Below are 21068 nucleotides of genomic sequence, written 5' to 3' on the forward strand. Positions count from 1 at the left end.
TCCCTGTAGGCTGTCTTGTCGTTGTTGGTAATCAAGCCCACTACTGTTGTGTTGTCTGCAAACTTGATGATTGAGTTGGAGGCTTGCATGGCCATACAGTTGTGGGTGAACAGGGAATACAGGAGGGGGCTGAGCATGCACCCTTGTGGGGCCCCAGTGTTGAGGGTCATGGAAGTGGAGATGTTGTTTCCTACCTTCACCAAATGGGGGCAGCCAGTCAAAAAGTCCAGGACCCAATTGCAAAGTGCGGGAAAGTGCGCAAAGTTGAGACCCAGGGCCTCCAGCTTGATGATGAGCTTGGAGGGAACTAAATCAAATCAAATCAAATTTTATTTGTCACATACACATGGTTAGCAGATGTTAATGCGAGTGTAGCGAAATGCTTGTGCTTCTAGTTCCGACAATGCAGTAATAACAAGTAATCTAACTAACAATTCCAAAACTACTGTCTTGTACACAGTGTAAGGGGATAAAGAATATGTACATAAGGATATATGAATGAGTGATGGTACAGAGCAGCATAGGCAAGATACAGTAGATGGTATCGAGTACAGCATGTACAAATGAGATGAGTATTTAAACAAAGTGGCATAGTTTAAAGTGGCTAGTGATACATGTATTACATAAGGATACAGTCGATGATATAGAGTACAGTATATACGTATGCATATGAGATGAATAATGCAGGGTAAGTAACATTATATAAGGTAGCATTGTTTAAAGTGGCTAGTGATATATTTACATCATTTCCCATCAATTCCCATTATTAAAGTGGCTGGAGTTGAGTCAGTGTCAGTGTGTTGGCAGCAGCCACTCAGTGTTAGTGGTGGCTGTTTAACAGTCTGATGGCCTTGAGATAGAAGTTGTTTTTCAGTCTCTCGGTCCCAGCTTTGATGCACCTGTACTGACCTCGCCTTCTGGATGATAGCGGGGTGAACAGGCAGTGGCTCGGGTGGTTGATGTCCTTGATGATCTTTATGGCCTTCCTGTGACATCGGGTGGTGTAGGTGTCCTGGAGGGCAGGTAGTTTGCCCCCGGTGATGCGTTGTGCAGACCTCACTACCCTCTGGAGAGCCTTACGGTTGAGGGCGGTGCAGTTGCCATACCAGGCGGTGATACAGCCCGCCAGGATGCTCTCGATTGTGCATCTGTAGAAGTTTGTGAGTGCTTTTGGTGACAAGCCGAATTTCTTCAGCCTCCTGAGGTTGAAGAGGCGCTGCTGTGCCTTCTTCACGATGCTGTCTGTGTGAGTGGACCAATTCAGTTTGTCTGTGATGTGTATGCCGAGGAACTTAAAACTTGCTACCCTCTCCACTACTGTTCCATCGATGTGGATAGGGGGGTGTTCCCTCTGCTGTTTCCTGAAGTCCACAATCATCTCCTTAGTTTTGTTGACGTTGAGTGTGAGGTTATTTTCCTGACACCACACTCCGAGGGCCCTCACCTCCTCCCTGTAGGCCGTCTCGTCGTTGTTGGTAATCAAGCCTACCACTGTTGTGTCGTCCGCAAACTTGATGATTGAGTTGGAGGCGTGCGTGGCCACGCAGTCGTGGGTGAACAGGGAGTACAGGAGAGGGCTCAGAACGCTATGGTGTTGAATGCTGAGCTGTAGTCAATGAACAGCATTTTTACTTACAGTTGAAGTCGTAAGTTTACATACACTTAGGTTGGAGTCATTAAAACTAGTTTTCAACACTCAACAATTGTCTTGTTAACAAACTATAGTTTTGGCAAGTCTGTTAGCACATCTACTTTGTGCATGACACAAGTCATTTTTCCAACAATTGTTTACAGACAGATTATTTCACTTATAATTCACTGTATCACAATTCCAATGGGTCAGAAGTTTACATACACTAAGTTGACTGTGCCTTTAAACAGCTTTAAAAATTCCAGAAAATTATGTCATGGCTTTAGAAGCTTCTGATAGGCTAATTGACATCATTTGTCAATTGGAGGTGTACCTGTGGATGTATTTCAGGGCCTACCTTTAAACTCAGTGCCTTTTGGCTTGACATCATGGGAAAATCAAAATAAATCAGCCAAGACCTCAGAAAACAATTGTAGACCTCCACAAGTCTGGTTCATCCTTGGGAGCAATTTCCAAATGCCTGAAGGTACCACGTTCATCTGTACAAACAATAGTACCCAAGTATAAACACCATGGGAACACGCAGCCGTCATACCGCTCAGGAAGGAGACGCGTTCTGTCTCCTAGAGATGAACGTACTTTGGTGCGAAAAGTGAAAATCAATCCCAGAACAACCTTGTGAAGGACCTTGTGAAGATGCTGGAGGAAACAGGTACAAAAGTATCTATATCCACAGTAAAACAAGTCCTACATCGACATTACCTGAAAGGCCGCTCAGCAAGGAAGAAGCCACTGCTCCAAAACCGCCATAAAAAATCAGACTACGGTACAAGATTGTACTTTTTGCAGAAATGTCCTCTGGTCTGATGAAACAAAAATAGAACTGTGGCCATAATGACCATCGTTATGTTTGGAGGAAAATGGGGTGGCTTTCAAGCCGAAGAACACCAGCCCAACCGTGAAGCACGGGGGTGGCAGCGTCATGCTGTGGGGGTGCTCTGCTGCAGGAGGGACTGGGGCACTTCACAAAATAGGTAGCATCATGAGGGAGGAAAATTATGTGGATATATTGAAGCAACATCTCAAGACATCAGTCATGAAGGTAAAGATTGTTCGCAAATGGTTCTTCCAAATGGACAATGACCGCAAGCAAACATCCAAAGTTGTGGCAAAATGGCTTAAGGACAATAAAGTCAAAGTATTGGAGTGACCATCACAAAGCCCTGACCTCAAACCTATAGAAAATTTGTGAGCAGCACTGAAAAAGCGTGTGCGAGCAAGGAGGCCTACAAACCTGACTCAGTTACACCAGCTCTGTCAGGAGGAATGGGCCAAAATCTACCCAACTTATTGTGGGAAGCTTGTGGAAGGCTACCTGAAATGTTTGACCCAAGTTAAACAATTGAAAGGCAATGCTACCACATACTAATTGAGTTTATGTAAACTTCTGAGCCACTGGGAATGTGATGAAAGAAGCAAAAGCTGAAATCAATCATTCTCTCTACTATTATTCTGATATTTAACATTCTTAAAATGAAGTGGTGATCCTAACTGACCTAAGACAGGGAGTGTTTAAGTGGATTAAATGTCAGGAATTGTGAAAAACTGAGTTTAAATGTATTTGGCTAAGGTTTATGTAAACTTCCGACTTCATCTGTAGGTATTCCTCTTGTCCAGATAGGATAGGGCAGTATGCAGTGTGATGGCGATTGCATCGTCTGTAAACCTTTTGCGGTGGTATGTAAACTGAGGTGGGTCTAGGGTGGCCGGTAAGGAGGAGGTGATTTTATCCTTGGCGAGTCTATCAAAGCACTCCATGATCACAGAAGTGAGTGCTAAGGGGCGGTAGTCATTTAGTTCAGTTATCTTTGCCTTTTGGGTACAAGAACAATGGTGGCCATCTTGAAGCATGTGAGGACAGCAGACTGGGATAGGGAGCGATTGAATATATCCGTAAACACACAAGCCAGCTGGTCTGCGCATGTTCTGAGGACGCGGCTATGGATGCGGTCCGGGCCAGCAGCCTTGCGAGGGTTAACACGTTTAAATGTTTTGCTCACGTGGCCAGGGAGAAGGAGAGGAGGGGCGCAGTCCTTAGCGGCCCACGACGGTGGCACTGTATTATCCTCAAAGCGGGCAAAGAAGGTGTTAAGTTTGTCTGGAAGCGTGATGTCGGTGTCCGTGACGTGGCTGTTTTTTTTTTTATAGTCTGTGATTTCCTGTGGCCCCACATCTCGTGTCTGAGCCGTTGAAATGCCACTCCACTTTATCTGTGTACTGGCATTTAGCTTGTTTGATTTCCTTGTTGATGGAATAACTACACTTTTTATATTCAGCCATATTGCCAGACCTCTTTTCATGGTTAAATGCGGTGGATCGCCATTTCAGTTTTGCACAAATGCCGCTATCCATCTACAGTTACTGGTTAGGCTAGGTTCTAATAGTCACAGTGGCTACAACGTGTCCAATGCACTTCTTTATCAACTCACTCACCAAGTCAGCATATAGATCGATGTTGCTCCTTGAGGAAACATATCCCAGTCTGTGTGGTCAAAACAATCTTTAAGCGTGGATTCCGATTGGTTAGTCCAGCGTTGAATTGTTCTAGTCACTGGTACATCCTGTTTGAGTTTCTGCCTATAAGATGGTAGGAGCAAGATGGCATCGTGTTCGGATTTGCAGAAGGGAGGGCGGGGGAGGGATTTGTATGCATCGCGTAAGTTAGTGTAACAGTGATCGAGGGTATTACCCCCAAGCGTAGTGCAATCAATATGCTGATAGAATTTAGTCAACCTTGTTCTCAAATTTGCTTTGTTAAAAATCCTCAGCTACAATAAATGCAGCCTCAGGATATATGGTTTCCAGTTTAGATCGAGTCCAGTGAAGTTCCTTGAGGGCCGCCTTGGTGTCTGCTTGATGAGGAATGTACACAGCTGTGACGATAACTGACGAGAATTCTCTTGGGAGGTAATACGACCAGCATTTGATTGTAAAGAATGCTAGGTTGGGTGAGCAAAATGACTTTTTTTCACCTTTATTTAACCAGGCAGGCCAGTTGAGAACAAGTTCTCATTTACAACTGCGATCTGGCCAAGATAGAGCAAAGCAGTGCGACACAAACAACACAGTGTTACACATGGGATAAACAAACATACAGTCGATAACACAATAGAAAAGTCTATATACAGTGTGTGCAAATGTAGTAAGATTAGGGAGGTAAGGCAACAATAGGCCATAGTGGTGAAATAATTACAATTTAGCAATTAAAAACTGGAGTGAGAGGGGGCGGAGCTAGCATGTTGGAGTGAACGGCTGTGCGTGAGAGGCTCCTGCAAATTTTTTGCGAAATAATCTAATTTAACCTACTTTATGGCACTTTTTACAACAAACGTTTCTTTCTAATACAAGATTGTAACTTTTTATATGAAAATGCCGAGTAATAAGCGACCAAAGGACAATAAATCCACAGCGGAGGCCTACTCCCCACTAAACAACGAGACAGACATGGCGGGAGGCACATGCAACAACCTGACACTTACAGAACTTACCCGGGCTTTGGGGGAGCTACTTGTTGCTATAGCTGAGGATCTTAAGGCCACTATTGCTGAACTGGACACCAAAATCGAGTGCATCATTCGAACGGTCGCTTCGCATGGCCAGAGTATTGTGGAAGCTATGCACGTTAGAGAAGTTAGAGTTAGAGAAGCTATGCACGTCATTGCAGGATAGTATGCAGAGGCTTTCTGTGAAAGTGGTGGACCTGGAGGGCTGATCCAGACGTAATAACCTTTGCGTTGTTGGTCTGGCAGAGGGGGTAGAGGCGGGCTCTCGCCCCACCGACTTCTTCGCCAAGCATTTGAAGGATGCAATGGGATCGGATGTTTTGGCTTCGGATCCCCAGCTGGACCGTGCACATCGCTCCCTTGTCCCAGTGCCTGGACCGGGCCAACGTCCTCGCCCAGTAATCATCTGCTTTCACAGTTTCAAGACCAAGGATCTTATCCTGCGTGAAGCTCGAATGAGAGGCAACCTGTCACATAAAGGGCACCCATTCCGCGTCTATGAGGATTATGCGCCCGATGTGGCAAAGCATCGCACCGTCTACAGAGATGTCATGACCAAACTCTAGAAACTCCATCTTCGCCCAGCCTTGCTCTTCCCTGCAAGACTAAGAATTACCCCGCCTTCCGGTGAGAAGATTTGGCTCTCCTCGGTTTTGGACGCAGAGAAGTTTATCCGGGGATATACGCCAATCCCCGGTACAGGTTAGAGTGCCTTCTCATTGTGTGTTAGGGTCTGCTCATGGACTCGAATCCATACTATACCATAATGGGTGAAACCGTATTAAACGGGCTCAACAAGGACTACCGAACATGTAAGACGCTGAGCCGACCAATGGATGGCGGTCAGAGCTCTCACTTAACGTTAAATTCACTTTCATCCCGGCTGTGCTCAGAGCGATGCATATTTTTACTTCCAGGTTTGATCACTGACACCTTCGGATGGATATACTTATATTCCCCCATTTTTGTTTTGTTTTGTTATTTATTTTACAATCCTTACATTATTCTTATTACCATACCATTTATTTATTGCTTGCAGGGGACTGGGGGTGATGGTTGGGCAGACGCAGACACCTGGTTAGCAAGTTGATGATTTGTGCCGTTCTGCCTTTGTCTAGCCGTGGGCCTCTCTCCCGACTAGAGTCCCACCAGCCCTCTGTAGTGCTTATGTCTGTGTAGGTGTGCGTACATATAATTACTATTTGTACTCTATTACTATTTTCTCTTAGCATTTTAGTCTTATGCATGTGTATATTTTAAAATCAGTGTAGATTGTTATTCTGGGGTATGAATGTTTGTATGTGTATATGTGCATATGGATGTATATACATATTTTTTTAAATATATATTTTTATATATGCATTTTTTGTGTGGGTGTGTATGTATGTGTGTGTGTGTATCTATGTGTATGTATGTATGTATGTATGTATGTATGTGTGTGTGTGTGTGTGTGTGTATGTATGTATATGTATGTATATATATACACATGTATGTGTGTATGTATGTATATGTATATGTATATTTATATGTATATATGTATATATGTATGTATGTATATAAATATATATATATATATTTTATTGGGGGGTACGTTTAATTTAGCAAATCCTTGTTCCGATCTCCTGACCCATAGTATGTAAAGGTACGGCTGACTATGTCGGTTGCGGATGGTTTATGTTTTGACCGGCAGTGCTTAGCAATATAATCTTGTGAGGCTATATCTTGCTTATCTCTGGGATTGACCCAGGATGATGCTTAAATGCGCAATATGTTTAAATTGCATCTTATTCTGTTTAGGTTTATTAGATGCTAACTGAACACTTTATTCGCGGGAGCCTCCTCAGTTCATATGTTAGTAGAAGTTCTAGGATAGTGAGAGGTGAACGTATATTTGGGATTTTATTTTTGTTTTACCTCTTGTTCGAGATCGCGCCGTGCTTCTTTGGCATCGGCCAGACAATGTGTTTATTATTTTTATTTTTCCTTTTTTTTCTCTCCTGTTTGTGCATGCCTGTTAATTGTGGGTTGATGGGGGGGTACGTGTTGGGGAAATTAGGGGAACAGGGTGGGAAGTGAAGGTGCTTGCAGAGGGGGAGGGGTGGGTTGGATACTGCTCGGGTGTAGGTGCTACATATGCTGATCGTGATGGTTTGGTGCGCTTTCTTACCTTTTTATTGAGTTACATGTTATGCAGGCCACCATAGGAACTACAAACGAGAGGAGGGCGGGGCTTACATTCACTTCCTGGAATGTCAAGGGTTTAAACGAACCAATTAAGAGAGGCAAGGTCCTAGCCCACTTGAAAACACTCTCGTCTGATATGATATTTTTGCAAGAAACCCATCTGAAAAACTCTCATAGCAAACTTAAGTGTAGGTGGGTGGGGCAAGTGTATCACTCTAACTTCTCTGTACAGCGAGTCTGGTACAGAAAGGAATTCCCTTTCTGTAATGGGATTCTTCTGTTGAAGGAGAGGCGGACCAAAACGCAGTGTGGTTATTGTGATACATCTTTAATAAAGATGAAAATAGAACAATATACAAAAAACAGTGAAAAACTGAAAACAGCCCTATCTGGTGTAACAAACACAAAGACAGGAACAATCACCCACAAAACCCAACACAAAACAGGCTACCTAAATATGGCTCCCAATCAGAGACAATGACTAACACCTGCCTCTGATTGAGAACCATATCAGTCCCAAACACAGAAACAGACAAACAAGACATCCAACATAGAATGCCCACTCAGATCACACCCTGACCAAACAAAACAAAGAACATACAAAGCAAACTATGGTCAGGGTGTGACACTTTCTACATAAAACCACTATTGCGGATACAGAGGGTCGGTATGGAATCGTAATAGGAGAAATCCACTCCACACTGAGTTACCTCAGTAACTCTACTAAATATATATGGGCCAAACATTGATAACCCCCTCTTTTTTCAAAAGAGTCCTTGCCCTGATTCCAGATATCTCCCATACTAACCTGGTCATTGGAGGGGACCTTAACTGTGTGCTAGACCAATATTTGGATAGATCCTCTACCCAGCGAACCCCTACCTCCTATTCAAGCGAATTCTCTAATACCTACGTAAAAAAATCTAACTTATTTGATATATGGAGGATCGCTAACCCTACGGGTAGGGAATACTCCTTTTACTCTCATGTTCACAATGTTTACACTCGAATTGACTACTTTTTGGTGGATGCTAGACTACTCCCCTATACCTGTAATGTGAGGTAATCATGATATTATAATCTCGGACCACAGTCCACTCACCTTCTCCCTGAGATTAGGTGACATTGTACCAAACGAGAGGGTCTGGAGGTTGAATCCTCAGCTCCTCACAGAACCAACATTCTGTGAATATCTTAAAGACCAAATTACATTTTTCTTTGATACCAACGACAACACAGAGACTTCCCCAGCATTATTGTGGGAAACACTGAAGGCTTATCTGAGAGGCTGTATCATCTCCTTTCAGGCTGCCAGGAGTAGGCAAAACAGAGTAAAACTGGAAGAACTGGAGGGACAAATTCACTTACTGGATAGGGAGAATGCTAGCCATCCATCTATGGGGAAACATAAAAAAATTACCTCTTTAAAATTTGAATATAATCAGATTCTCTCAGCTAAAATTGCTAAATCTTTTCTCTATGCCAAGCAAAAATATTTTGAGTTTGGTGACAAACCACACAAATTACTCACCAGACAACTTCGAAAAAATGTGAGTGACCGAATGATTCACAAAGTTAAATCTGCATCTGGGGAATTACTCTCTTCCCCCAAAGACATCATTGACATATTCCAGCAGCTTTATGAGACTCTATATACATCTAAAGCGGATCCTAACCCCTTAATTATGCAAACATTTTTGGAGGACTGTAATCTTCCTGCCCTGAACCAGGAAGATTCTAACTTCCTGAATAAGGAAATATCTCTTGATGAAATTCGAGAAACAATTAAATCTCTAAAGAGTGGCAAGACCCCGGGCCCAGATGGATACCCTGGGGAATTCTATAAAACATTCAGCAACATGCTCTCTCCCTACCTGCACAAAATGTTGGTTCATGCCAATGAGGATGGAGCTCTCCCTTCTCCTTTGACGAAGCATTCATTACAGTTATACATAAGAAGGGTAAAGATCCAGAAGAGGTAGGGTCATACAGACCAATATCTCTCCTTAATACAGACCAAAAGATTTTAGCAAAAACTCTGCGATTTAATTAATCACTAACCTTTGATGATCTTCATCAGATGGCACTCACATGACTTCATGTTACGCAATAAATGTGTGTTTTGTTCAATAAAGTCAATCTTTATGTCCAAAAACCTCATTTGAAATTGGTGCGTTATGATCAGAAATGCATTGTCTCAAACAAACATCCAGTGAAAGTGCAGAGAGCCACATCAAATTACAGAAATACTCATAATAAACATTGATAAAAGATACAAGTCTTCTGTATGGAAATATAGATAAACTTCTCCTTAATGCAACCGCTGTGTCAGATTTCAAAAAGGCTTTACGGCGAAAGCACACCTTGCGATTATGTTAGGTCAGCGCGAGTCACAGAAAAACATCCAGCCATTTTCCAAAGAAGGAGAGGTGTCAGAAAAGTCAGAAATAGCGTTATAAATATTCACTAACCTTTGATGACCTTGATCGGAATGCACTCCCAGGAATCCCAGTTCCACAATAAATGTTTGTTTTGTTCGATAAAGTCCATAATTTATGTCCAAATACCTCCTTTTTGTTCACGCGTTTAAACCAGTAATCCAAATGCATAATGCGCGATCACTTGTTCAGACGAAATGTCAAAAAGTTATATTACAGTTCGTAGAAACATTTCAAACGATGTAGAGAATCAATCTTTAGGATGTTTTTAACATAAATCTTCAATAATGTTCCAACCGGAGAATTCCTTTGTCTTTAGAAATGCAATGGAACGCAGCTACCTCTCACAGGCGCACGCGTGATCAGCTCATGGCACTCTGCCAGACACCTGGCTCAAACAGCTCTCTTTCTCTCCCCCTTCACAGTAGAAGCCTCAAACAAGGTTCTAAAGACGGTTGACATCTAGTGGAAGCCTTAGGAAGTGCAATATGACCCCATAGACACTGTATATTCAATAGGCAATGACTTGAAAAACTACAAACCTCAGATTTCCCACTTCATGGTTTCTCAGGTATTTACCTGCCATATGAGGTCTGTTATCCTCACAGACATCATTCAAACAGTTTTAGAAACTTCAGAGTGTTTTTATCCAAATCTACTAATAATGTGCATATTCTAGCTTTTGGGCCTGAGTAGCAGGCAGTTTACTCTGGGCACCTTTTTATCCAAGCTACTCAATACTGCCCCCCAGTCCCAAAGAAGATCAACTGAATAATTTTTAAAAAATGCACAGCTCCCTAAACAAATCTTGGTTGACTCACAGGTGGTAACTAAAATTACCTATATTCTGAACTCTTTTAATCACATTTTCTTGATGGAGGCGGATTATTTAATTGGCTTGGAGGTCAACATGATCTTCCTTTGAAATTGCCTGACACTCCCTAGAACTCCTCCAGGTTCTCCTTCTTGCCCTTTTATGTCTCAGAGTTGCGTAGAGCCCTGAAAGCAATTAATGTTTAAAAAATCCGTGGCCCTGATGAGCTAGACCCCTGCCTAACACAATTAGCTGTAGACACCATTGCTCCCCCTGTAACATGCACTTTAAACCTCACCCTAGAATGCATTGTAATCCCCAGGTTGTAGAAATCAGCATTTGTCCTACCTCTTTTGCAAGGAGATCCCACTCTACTGTATAACTATCGGCCCATATCTAAGTTGTCTGTTCTGACAAAAGTATTGGAGTCCCTAATCAATAAGCAGTTTAAGGCCTACCTCCAGGAAAACAATTTGAGTGGTATACAATTAGGTTTCAAGTCTTGCCATAGCCCTGTCAAAGCAATGTTGAAGGTTTTGAATGATGTTCACTGTGCCCTGGATAGGAAGCTGCATTGTGTGTCTGTATTCATAGACTCGCCAAAGGTGTTTGACAATGTGGACTATACTGTCTTGGTGTAGAGATTAAAGTGTGTTGAGATTACTGGTCATGCTCTGGAGTGGTTTGTGAACTACATGTCAAATCAAACACAGTGTGTTAAGCTGGTTGTAAGTTGGACACCGTAGAGTTGTTCTCAGGTGTGCCAAAAGGATCCATTTTAGGTCCCCTGTTGTTTGTTCTCTTTATTAACAACATTGGGAGACATATTGAGACAGCTGATGTACTTTTTCTCAGTAAAAGCACATGGATGCATGTTAAACGGATAAGCAAAACATTTTACTGATATATGCGAACACGAGATTTGTCTTAAGATGACCTAAAGGATGCAATGATCACGCAATATTGGCACTCTGCACTTGAGACAGACCAAGTAAAGTGGAACAAAAGTAAACCTTGAATTTGGAGGTTTAAATATATATTCCTCTGGTGGCTGAGTTAACCCATCTTATGAAATTACATTGGTTTGGTGATAAAAAGGTTTAAGATCTTTGACAGGTTGATGGAGAATTTTTACAGGAAATAATCAATGCCACTTGATGAGGTTAGGATAGGGCTAAATGTGCCAGGTGTGAACTAATGTGAACAGCTAAACATGTATCCTTTGACCATGTGCAATTACGTGCAACTACATCAACAAAGGGGCTACATTCGAAAAAGTTTACATTTAAGCGTCAGCTTCTGAGGCTTCTGTTTTCTTTTGTGTTCTGTTGCGTTTCACATCTCGTACCTGATGTTTTGTTCTTCTATTCCTTCTTGCTTCCATTGTTTTGTTTTCTGTTTCTTGTCTGTATTTATTCCATCCAACAACAACCATCAATAACATTGATTGTAACCATATGATTCATTATGTAATAGTATTGTAAAATGTAGGCCGAATACTTTACATCACCAGGTGAATTAAGTCATTAATGTATGCCTAACAGCGCTCATTTCAAAGCCTCTTGGTTAACAGTGCATTTAATAAACAACAATTAAACAAACAACTTAAACTATATTAACCTATTTAACTCTAATCACAAATGATGTGTTTTAAAAGGTTTGTAAACACTTGACTTTATGGGTGCCACCCTTAAGAGTTTGAACCTATAAAATCTAAGTGCCTGCAATTGACCAACAAAACACTATTTCCTAGATCCATTTGCACTGCTGTTTACTGGCTGTTGGATATAGGTATAAAGAGCTTCTTCTGCATCTCAATAAAAGACTGGGGCATGTGTTGTCACAGTTATTGAAATTGAATTGAAAAGGCCGGCCCGCTCTTGGTTTCAAACTTGTCTCTTGAGTTTGTCTAATTTCGTTTTACATTTTCTTTCCATCTTGTTTTTTTTTACACATATTACATCATTGAGTAGTTATTATTCTTAGAATGTCGTGTGAAGAAATATGATCAACATTTTCATATCCTGATCTTTCATCTGTGCATAATGTTTGTGTAAACGGTTTGGTTGCAGCGGGCGAAAATAGTTTCACCACTTTTTTTTCTCTCTCCCTCTCTCTATTTTGGAAATACTTTAATTGAACTGATCTGATTCCAGACCCAGCTGTACTAAAAATACCATTCACTCTAAGTGTCTCTGTGGCTTTGGAGTGTACCAGCTTGGTTTAGACAAATTGGAACGACCCATAAGTATATGACCCAAATTGCACTCTATTCTCTATATAGTGCACTACTTATGACCAGGGCCCAAATGAAATATATCAGGAAATAAGGTGCCATTTGGGACAGAGCCCTAATCAGCAGATTCACAGAACACTTTGAAAAAGTATGCTACGTAATTTAGCATGAACTAGAAATTCTTCATGAGATTGTTATGATGAGAGAGAGAGCTTTCCATCCATGCAGTTAAGTCAGAGCAGAGCTCAGGGTATTGTTTTCATTTATGTGGTGGTGGATGAGAATACTCATTAATAACACACCAGACCTGGGTTCAAATAGTATTCCAAATAATTTCAAATACTGTATCTGGGCTTGATTGAGCTTGCCTGGTGCAATGGAACTAATATAATGGTTGCAGAAGAGCAGGTAGGCTAAAGCAAACATTAAATTTATTTATTATGATTATTATTTATTAAAACTCATTTTTACCAGGTAAGTTGACTGAGAAAATATGATCTTTTATCAAATCAAACCAAATATTATGTGCCGTATACAACCTTTCCGTGAAATGGTTAGTTACGAGCCCTTAACCAACAATACGGTCAAAGAAATAGAGTTAAGAAAATATTTATTAAAAAATGTAAGTACATTTTTTAAATAATATGTAACACAAAATAATGATAATGAGACTATATACAGTGTACCGAGTCAATGTGTACACTGCTGCTACTCACTGTTTATTATCTATGCATAGTCACTTCACCCCCACCTACATATACAAATGACCTCGACTAACCTGTACCGAGTCAATGTGTGGGGGTACAGGTTAGTCGAGGTAATTTGTATATGTAGGTGGGGGTGAAGTGACTATGCATAGATAATAAACAGTGAGTAGCAGCAGTGTACAAAAGGGAGGGGGTCAATATAAATAGTCCAGGTGGCCATTTGATTAATTATTCAGCAGTCTTATGGCTTCGGGGTAGAACCTGTTAAGGAGCCTTTTGGCCCTAGACTTGGCGCTCTGGTACCTCTTTCCGTGCGGAACAGAGAGAATAGTCTTGGGTGACTGGAGTCTTTGGATGTCAAGAAGCTTGGCCCCAGTGACGTACTGGGCCGTACGCACTACCCTCTGTAGCGCCTTACGGTCGGATGCCGAGCAGTTGCAATACCATCGGTGATGCAACCGGTCAGGATGCTCTCGATGGTGCAGCAGTATAACTTTTTGAGGATCTGGGGACCCATGCCAAATCTTTTCAGTCTCTTGAAGGGGAAAAGTTGTTGTCATGCCCTCTTCACCACTGTCTTGGTGTGTTTGGACCATCATAGTTTGGAACTTGAAACTCTCGACCCGCTCCTCTACAGCCCATCGATGTGAATGGGGGCATGTTCGGCTCTCCTTTTCCTGTAGTCCACGATCAGCTTACGTTGAGGGAGAGGTTGTTGTCCTGGCACCACACTGCCAGGTCTCTGACCTCCTCCCTATAGGTGTCTCATCGTTGATCAGTTCTACCACGCTTGTGTCTTCAGTAAACTTAATTATGGTGTTAGAGATGTGCTTGGCATGCAGTCGTGGGTGAACAGAGAGTACAGGATGGGACTAAGCACGCACCCCTGAGGGGCCCCCATGTTGGGGATCAGCATGGCACATGTGTTGTTGCCTACCCTTACCACCTGGGGGCAGCCTGTCAGGAAGTCCAGGATCCAATTGCAAAGTGAAGTGTTTATTCCAAGGGTCCTTGTCTTAGTGATGAGCTTTGTGGGCACTACGGTGTTGAACGCTGAGGTTAGTCAATGAACAGCATTCTCACATAGCTGTTCCTTTTGTCCAGGTGGGAAAAGGTCGTGTGGAGCACAATTTGACAGCAAGAACTTGGGAAAGCGTTACAGGAGGGAGGAGAGAGGATGAATGTGTCAATTGGAAGTCGGGATGTTTAGGTGGCCATGATGGTATGCGGGCCAGATTGGGAATTTAGTCAGGACACCAGGTTTAAAACCCCTACTCTTATGATAAGTGACATGGGGTCTCTAGTGACCACAGGGAGTCACATCCATTTTAACGTCCTATCCAAAAAAACAGCACCCTACACAATGTCCCCTTCACTGGGGTGTTGCTATATCCTTTAAGCAGTGCTCTCTACTGGCCCCCATCACCACTTCCAGCAGCATCTGGTCTCCCATTCAGGCACTGACCAGGACCCACTCTGCTTAGCTTCAGAAGCAAGCCATCAGTGGGATGCAGGGTGATATGTTACTGGAAATAGTATTCAAAGGTCTGTGACACGCAGCCAACACAGTGATCAGTTAGGAACGCAGCGCTGTGCGGCGTTGTTTAGACTGCCTGATGAGGCATGACGCTCACCCTGTTGCTCATTCACAAACAATGTTTTTTTTAAATATGGAGAGACAGCACAAGAGAGAAAAAGACAGAACACATGCCCTACAAATGATCTATTAGTGGCATATCAATGAAAAGTTATTCTAAAGTGCAACCAAGACAGTCAGACTGGTGACAGTGTCACAAACAGTGATGTCTACAGATGTATCAGAGCAAGAGAGGCAAACATGAGACTATGCTCATCGATGTCTGTCAATTTGCATGTGAGTGCCCAGAAATGACTCCATAAATTACTCTCTTTGGAGAGTAAATAGTATTGACTAGTTTTTTACACCCAAAACTGCAAAGAGCCCCTTGAAACATTTTTAGGCTGCAATGTCTCTAGATATGTACTTTCATGGTTTACTCATCCTACTCCACCACCACAGCCAGCACTGTAAATGCCCAGACTGTAAAGATAATTTCAACAAAGAAAGAGATGATAAACTGTACCACTTACTGTTCATCGGCTGGGCCAGTGAACTGCTAGGTTGAGACTATAGTCCAGTAGCCACACAGACAACTATTTTCCGGAGATGACTGAAAGTGCAATACTGATGGAAACACTCGTAGTACATTAAAAGTCACTTCAACAATGACTGATCTGAGGGCATATTTGGGTTTAAAGTCCAACTCCGTGTGACTGGTGTCCCCTTCAAGGGATATTTTTTATGTACCCAGAGTTGGGCAGTATTTTTGATACATTTTAAATACATTATCGGGTCAAAGGTTTTAGAACACCTACTCATTCAAGACTTTTTCTTTATTTTTACTATTTTCTACATTTTAGAATAGTAGTGAAGACATCAAAACTATGAAATAACACATGCGATCATGTAGTAACCAAAAAAGTGATAAACAAATCAAAATGTATTATATTTGAGATTCTTCAAATAGCCACTCTTTGCCTTGATGACAGCCTTGCACACTCTTGGCATTCTCGCAACCAGCTTCATGAGGTATTCACCTGGAATGTATTTAAATTAACTGGAGTGCCTTCTTAAAAGTTAATTTGTGGAAATTCTTTCTTTCTTAATGCGTTTGAGCCAATAAGTTGTGCTGTGAAAAGGTAGGGGTGGTATACAGAAGATAGCCCTATTTGGTAAAAGACCAAGTCCATATTGTCACGGCTGGCTGAAGGACTGGACCAAGGTGCAGCATGGTAAGCATTCATTTTCTCTTTATTAAAAATGACGCCGACAAAACAAAGAACAAAACCAAACTGTAAAGCTTTGGGGTATGTGCCCTGAACAAAGTCAACTTCCCACAAAACAGGTGGGGAAAAGGGTACCTGAGTATGGTTCTCAATCAGAGACAATTATAGACAGCTGCCTCTGATTGAGAACCACACCCGGCCAAACACATAGAAAAACATAGACTGCCCACCCAAATCACACCCTGACCAAACCAAAATAGATACATGAAACGCTCTCTACGGTCATGGCGTGACACATATTATGACAAGAACAGCTGAAATAAGCAAAGAGAAATTACAGTCCAGCATTACTTTAAGACATGACGGTCAGTCAATCCGGAAAATGACAAGAACTTTGAAAGTTTCATCCAGTGCAGTCACAAAAACAATCATAATGGTGATACTGGCTCTCATAAGGACCGCCACAGGAATGGAAGACCCAATATAACCTCTGCTGCAGAGGATAAGTTCATTAGTTAATGGTGATACTGGCTCTCATAAGGACCGCCACAGGAATGGAAGACCCTGAGTTACCTCTGCAGAGTACAAGTTCATTAGAGTTACGAGCCTCAGAAATTGCAGCCCAAATAAATGCTTCACAGAGTTCAAGTAACAGACACATCTCAACATAAACTGTTCAGAGGATACTGCGTGAATCAGGCCTTCATGGCTGAATTGCTGCAAAGAAACCACTACTAAAGGACACCAATAAGAAGAAGAGACATGCTTTGGTCAAGAAACATGAGCAATGGACATTAGACGGGTGGAAATTTGTCCTTTGGTTTGGTGTCCAAATTGGAGATTTTTGTTTCCAACCCGCCGGGTCTTCATGAGACAAGGTGTGGGTGAACGGATGATCTCTGCATGTGTATTTCCCACCGTAGAGCATAGAGGAGGAGGTGTTATGCTGTGGGGGTGCTTTGCTGGTGACACTGTCTGTGATTTATTTGGAACTCAAGTCATGCTTAACCAGCATGGCTACCACAGCATTCTGCAGCAATATTCTATCCCATCTGGTTTGGGATTAGTGGGACAACAGGACAATGACCCAACATACCTCCAGGCTGTGTAAGGGCTATTTTACCAAGAAGGAGAGTGATGGAGTGCTGCATCAGATGACCTGACCTCCACAATCCCCTGACTACAATCAAATTGAGATGGTTTGGGAAGAGTCGGACCACCGAGTGAAGGAAAACAAGTCCCCAGCATATGCGGAAACTCCTTCAAGACTGTTGGAAAATCATTCCAGGTGAAGTCGGTTGAGAGAATGCCAAGAGTGTTCAAATCTGTCATCAAGGCAAAGGGTGGCTGCTTGAAGATTCTCAAATATAAATATATTTTGATTTGTTTAACACTTTTTTGGTTACTACATACGTGTTATTTCATAGTTTTGATGTCTTCACTATTATTCTACAATGTTGAAAATAGTAAAAAATAAAGAAAAACCCTTGAATGAGAAGGTGCTCTAAAACTTTTGACCGGTAGTGTACGCATTTAATTACTTTTGAATTACCTTTTAGTATTTGGGGATTTGTGTTACACTGGCCTGAACTATAATCAAATGTAATTTGTAACAAGATATTTCAAGAAATGTAATTTGTATTTTCAAAATACAAAATACTTTTCTACACCATTTTTTATAGTATTTTAGTTTGATATATTGGATACATTGGATACATTTGTTTTTAGAGTATGTTTGTATCTAGACACATTTTGATGTATATTTTCCCCATCTCCCAGTAAACCCATGGAAAATTAGGAAAGGTGCACCAACATTAAAACGTGAGCAGGCTGATGCATTATGTCAGTGGCCAAACAAAGTAGACGTAATTTCTGACCCAAACTCAGCAACGTTTCTGACCCAAACCCAGCCTGAGAATGCAGGTTGTATTGGACCTCTAGTCTCAGGCACCCCTTTAATTTATTTGTCAGCCGGTTAAACATTGCTCTCTGCCTGATGGTGGCCGTTGTCATTAGTGGGATTTATTTCCCTGTGTTCTTCTCTGGACTTGTCCATATGAAATTATGTAATCAGTTGTAACCCATCATTCAGTGCAGGTGGGGCAAAGCTTGTTTAGCATGTTATTTTGGCATTAATACGTGATACATATCAGTTTGCAAACAATGTTAAAAAAATAAAGAAGCATACAAACAGTCTCTTTCTTGTATTCTTGAGTAAGGCAGCTCCTAAATGTAGGTGTTTCAGCCTAGCTCAGTGCTTTCTGTGATGATGTGGCAGCCAGAGGGAAATACAGAGCGTAGGGATTGGTAATATTCTCCAGTTGCGCCAGGATTGGCTCAGTGTTCTGTCACTCATGGGACACTACGTCACTGCAGAAATCTACAGAGAGACCTAGAATGTTCAAGCCCCTTGAGTGCTGCCATAGATTTACATCAAAAGTGCCCATCCGAGAAGGCTCAAGGTAATTGGCCACAGATAAAAAGATGCCAAATCACGTCATATCTACCATAGCTTGATTGGACAAAAACTGGCAAATCCTTTTCAATAATTTTCATATGACGACAAATTATAGATAAAACTATATTATAGATACAACTAAATTATAGACATAAACTTTACACAACAAGTTTGAAATCGCAAATTCAACAATGAATGGTTTGGAAGGAATCAGTGGCGAACTGCAAGCATTGCAAAGCAATCACTAGCCTGCTATTCATTGGAGAGGGTGTGTGGTCCAAATCTGGGTTTAAGGGTCTCTTTTCCAAGCTTAAAAGGATAAACATTCACTTACAACACCATGGGCCAGAAAATGTTGAATACATTGGCCATGCTGTCAATCCAGCATGACTTCTGCCGGGTTCAAGACAACTGAGAACTCGGAATTCCAAGTCGGGAACTCAGGCCTCTTTCTAGAGCTACGACCTGAAAATATCTGAAGTCATGATTCAACCTTGTTTTTCTTCAAGTTCCCAGTTGTCTTGGAAGCACCATAATCCAGAGAATGCCAGACTTTGATGACAAATTTTGATGACAAAATTTGCCCGCAAGAAAGACCACCACGCCACCTTCCTGTTCATGTGAGCACAGCATAACAAGAGCAAAAATATATTGTATGGGGCTGCAAAAATGATGTAATATGCCAGGGAGATACAGTATGTATACTGTAGCTAAGAAAGTAATACTAAGTGTATGTTGTGTAGTAAGCTGTTAGTAGTCCATGTGCCTCACCCTAATCATTCGTTCCCTTTCACCTCATATCTTAGCCCACTGTTCTGAGTCGGTGGCACACATGTAGCCTATAGCCCGTTTTAGAGAAATGTCATATGAGCTTTCATCGTCTGCTTATATGCCACCATTATTTATCCTACGGTTCTGAGTTGGTGTACAGGGAGAATATTGTAAGAACGGTCCATGTTCTGAATTCTGTCGCTGTACATTTCAAAAGTGCTGAATAAATACTTATATTAACTACGTCAATCTTAGATCACTCATTAATGTCTTAATCTAAATTACGGATTGCCTCTTATCTGCTCATTGTTCCCTTATAGAATAGTTTGTACATCTGAATTGTCAGTAGAAACCACATTTGTTAAAGCAAGTCAGCCATATCATCTATGTTTTTTTTAAAGGCAGTAAATGAGTCTGAATTAACTGTTTCACTGTTAGACACTGCTAGACATATGTGTTTAAAACAATATAATTCAGCACAATAAACAAAAGCAATCACATTCAACTACATAGAGGTCTGCAATCAATTATTTATACTGCCAGATTTTCCCAAATCTGTGGAGACTGGAGGGATCTCTAGTGTTATCCATTCCTGTGAACTGGTAAGTTAACTTATGATTCTTAATTAATGATGTTACATATAGAGGGAGTTTCTGAAAGATTGCTTTGTAAATTAATGAAAGAGAACGCAGCTCTTTTCTTACAGACTGAGGTCCATCCCATATTTTTATACAGACCACAATAATGCATTTTAAAATGGTCCCCTGTGATAAAACTTATTGCGGAATGGTAGACTTTGTCCAAGCGTTTTAAAACAGAGGTTGCCGCATGCATGTAAACAGTATCTCCCAAATCCAATACAAATCGTTGTTTGAACAATCTTTCTCCTATTTTTAATACTAAGGCATCATTTATTTCTATGTTTAAAAAAATATCTTGGATCTTAACTTTTTAGTCAGATTTTCTATGTGTTACAAAGAACAACTTGTCATCAATCCAGACACCCAGATACTTATTTTGAGAAACAAGCTCAATTTGGGCTCCATTTATAGCGCAAATATGCAGGTCCTCAGGGTCAATATTTTGTGACCTAGAGAACAGCATGAGCTTGGTTTTACTTGTATTTAACACGAATTTAAGATTTGTAAGTGATTTCTGAATTGAATCAGTCATGCTGAAGTTCACGAATGGCCTGCTGCACTGAGGTGACACAGGAATACAAAACTGTGTCATCTGCATAGAGATGAATGTTACAAGTATTAACAGAGTTTCATGTCATTAATATACAAAGTGAACAATAATGGACCCAAATTCGAACCCTGAGGAACACCTTTTTGAATCGCAAGAAATTCAGATTGAACCCCATCAAGATGGCCTGAGTTCTGTCGCTAAGATAATTCTGAAACTATAAACAGGCTGTATATCCCAGGCCTACTCTTGATAATTTCTTCAGCAAAACAGAATGATCAACAGTGTCGAATGCCTTTGACAGGTCAATAAA

General features: G+C 41.4%; 1 protein-coding gene across 1 annotated transcript in view; it reads right to left on the bottom strand.

Moving 5' to 3' along the window:
- LOC139381601 (inward rectifier potassium channel 16-like) overlaps positions 1–15735 on the bottom strand; it is a 56285-nt gene extending 40550 nt beyond the window's left edge. Inside the window, exon 1 of the mRNA XM_071125253.1 lies at positions 15643–15735. The gene's annotated coding sequence lies outside the window, so the exon portion shown is untranslated. The remainder of the gene's footprint in view (positions 1–15642) is intronic.
- Between the last annotated feature and the right edge of the window lie 5333 nt (positions 15736–21068).

The sequence above is a fragment of the Oncorhynchus clarkii genome, chromosome 23 (assembly GCF_045791955.1).
Source record: "Oncorhynchus clarkii lewisi isolate Uvic-CL-2024 chromosome 23, UVic_Ocla_1.0, whole genome shotgun sequence".
NCBI classification, from domain to species: Eukaryota; Metazoa; Chordata; class Actinopteri; order Salmoniformes; family Salmonidae; genus Oncorhynchus; species Oncorhynchus clarkii.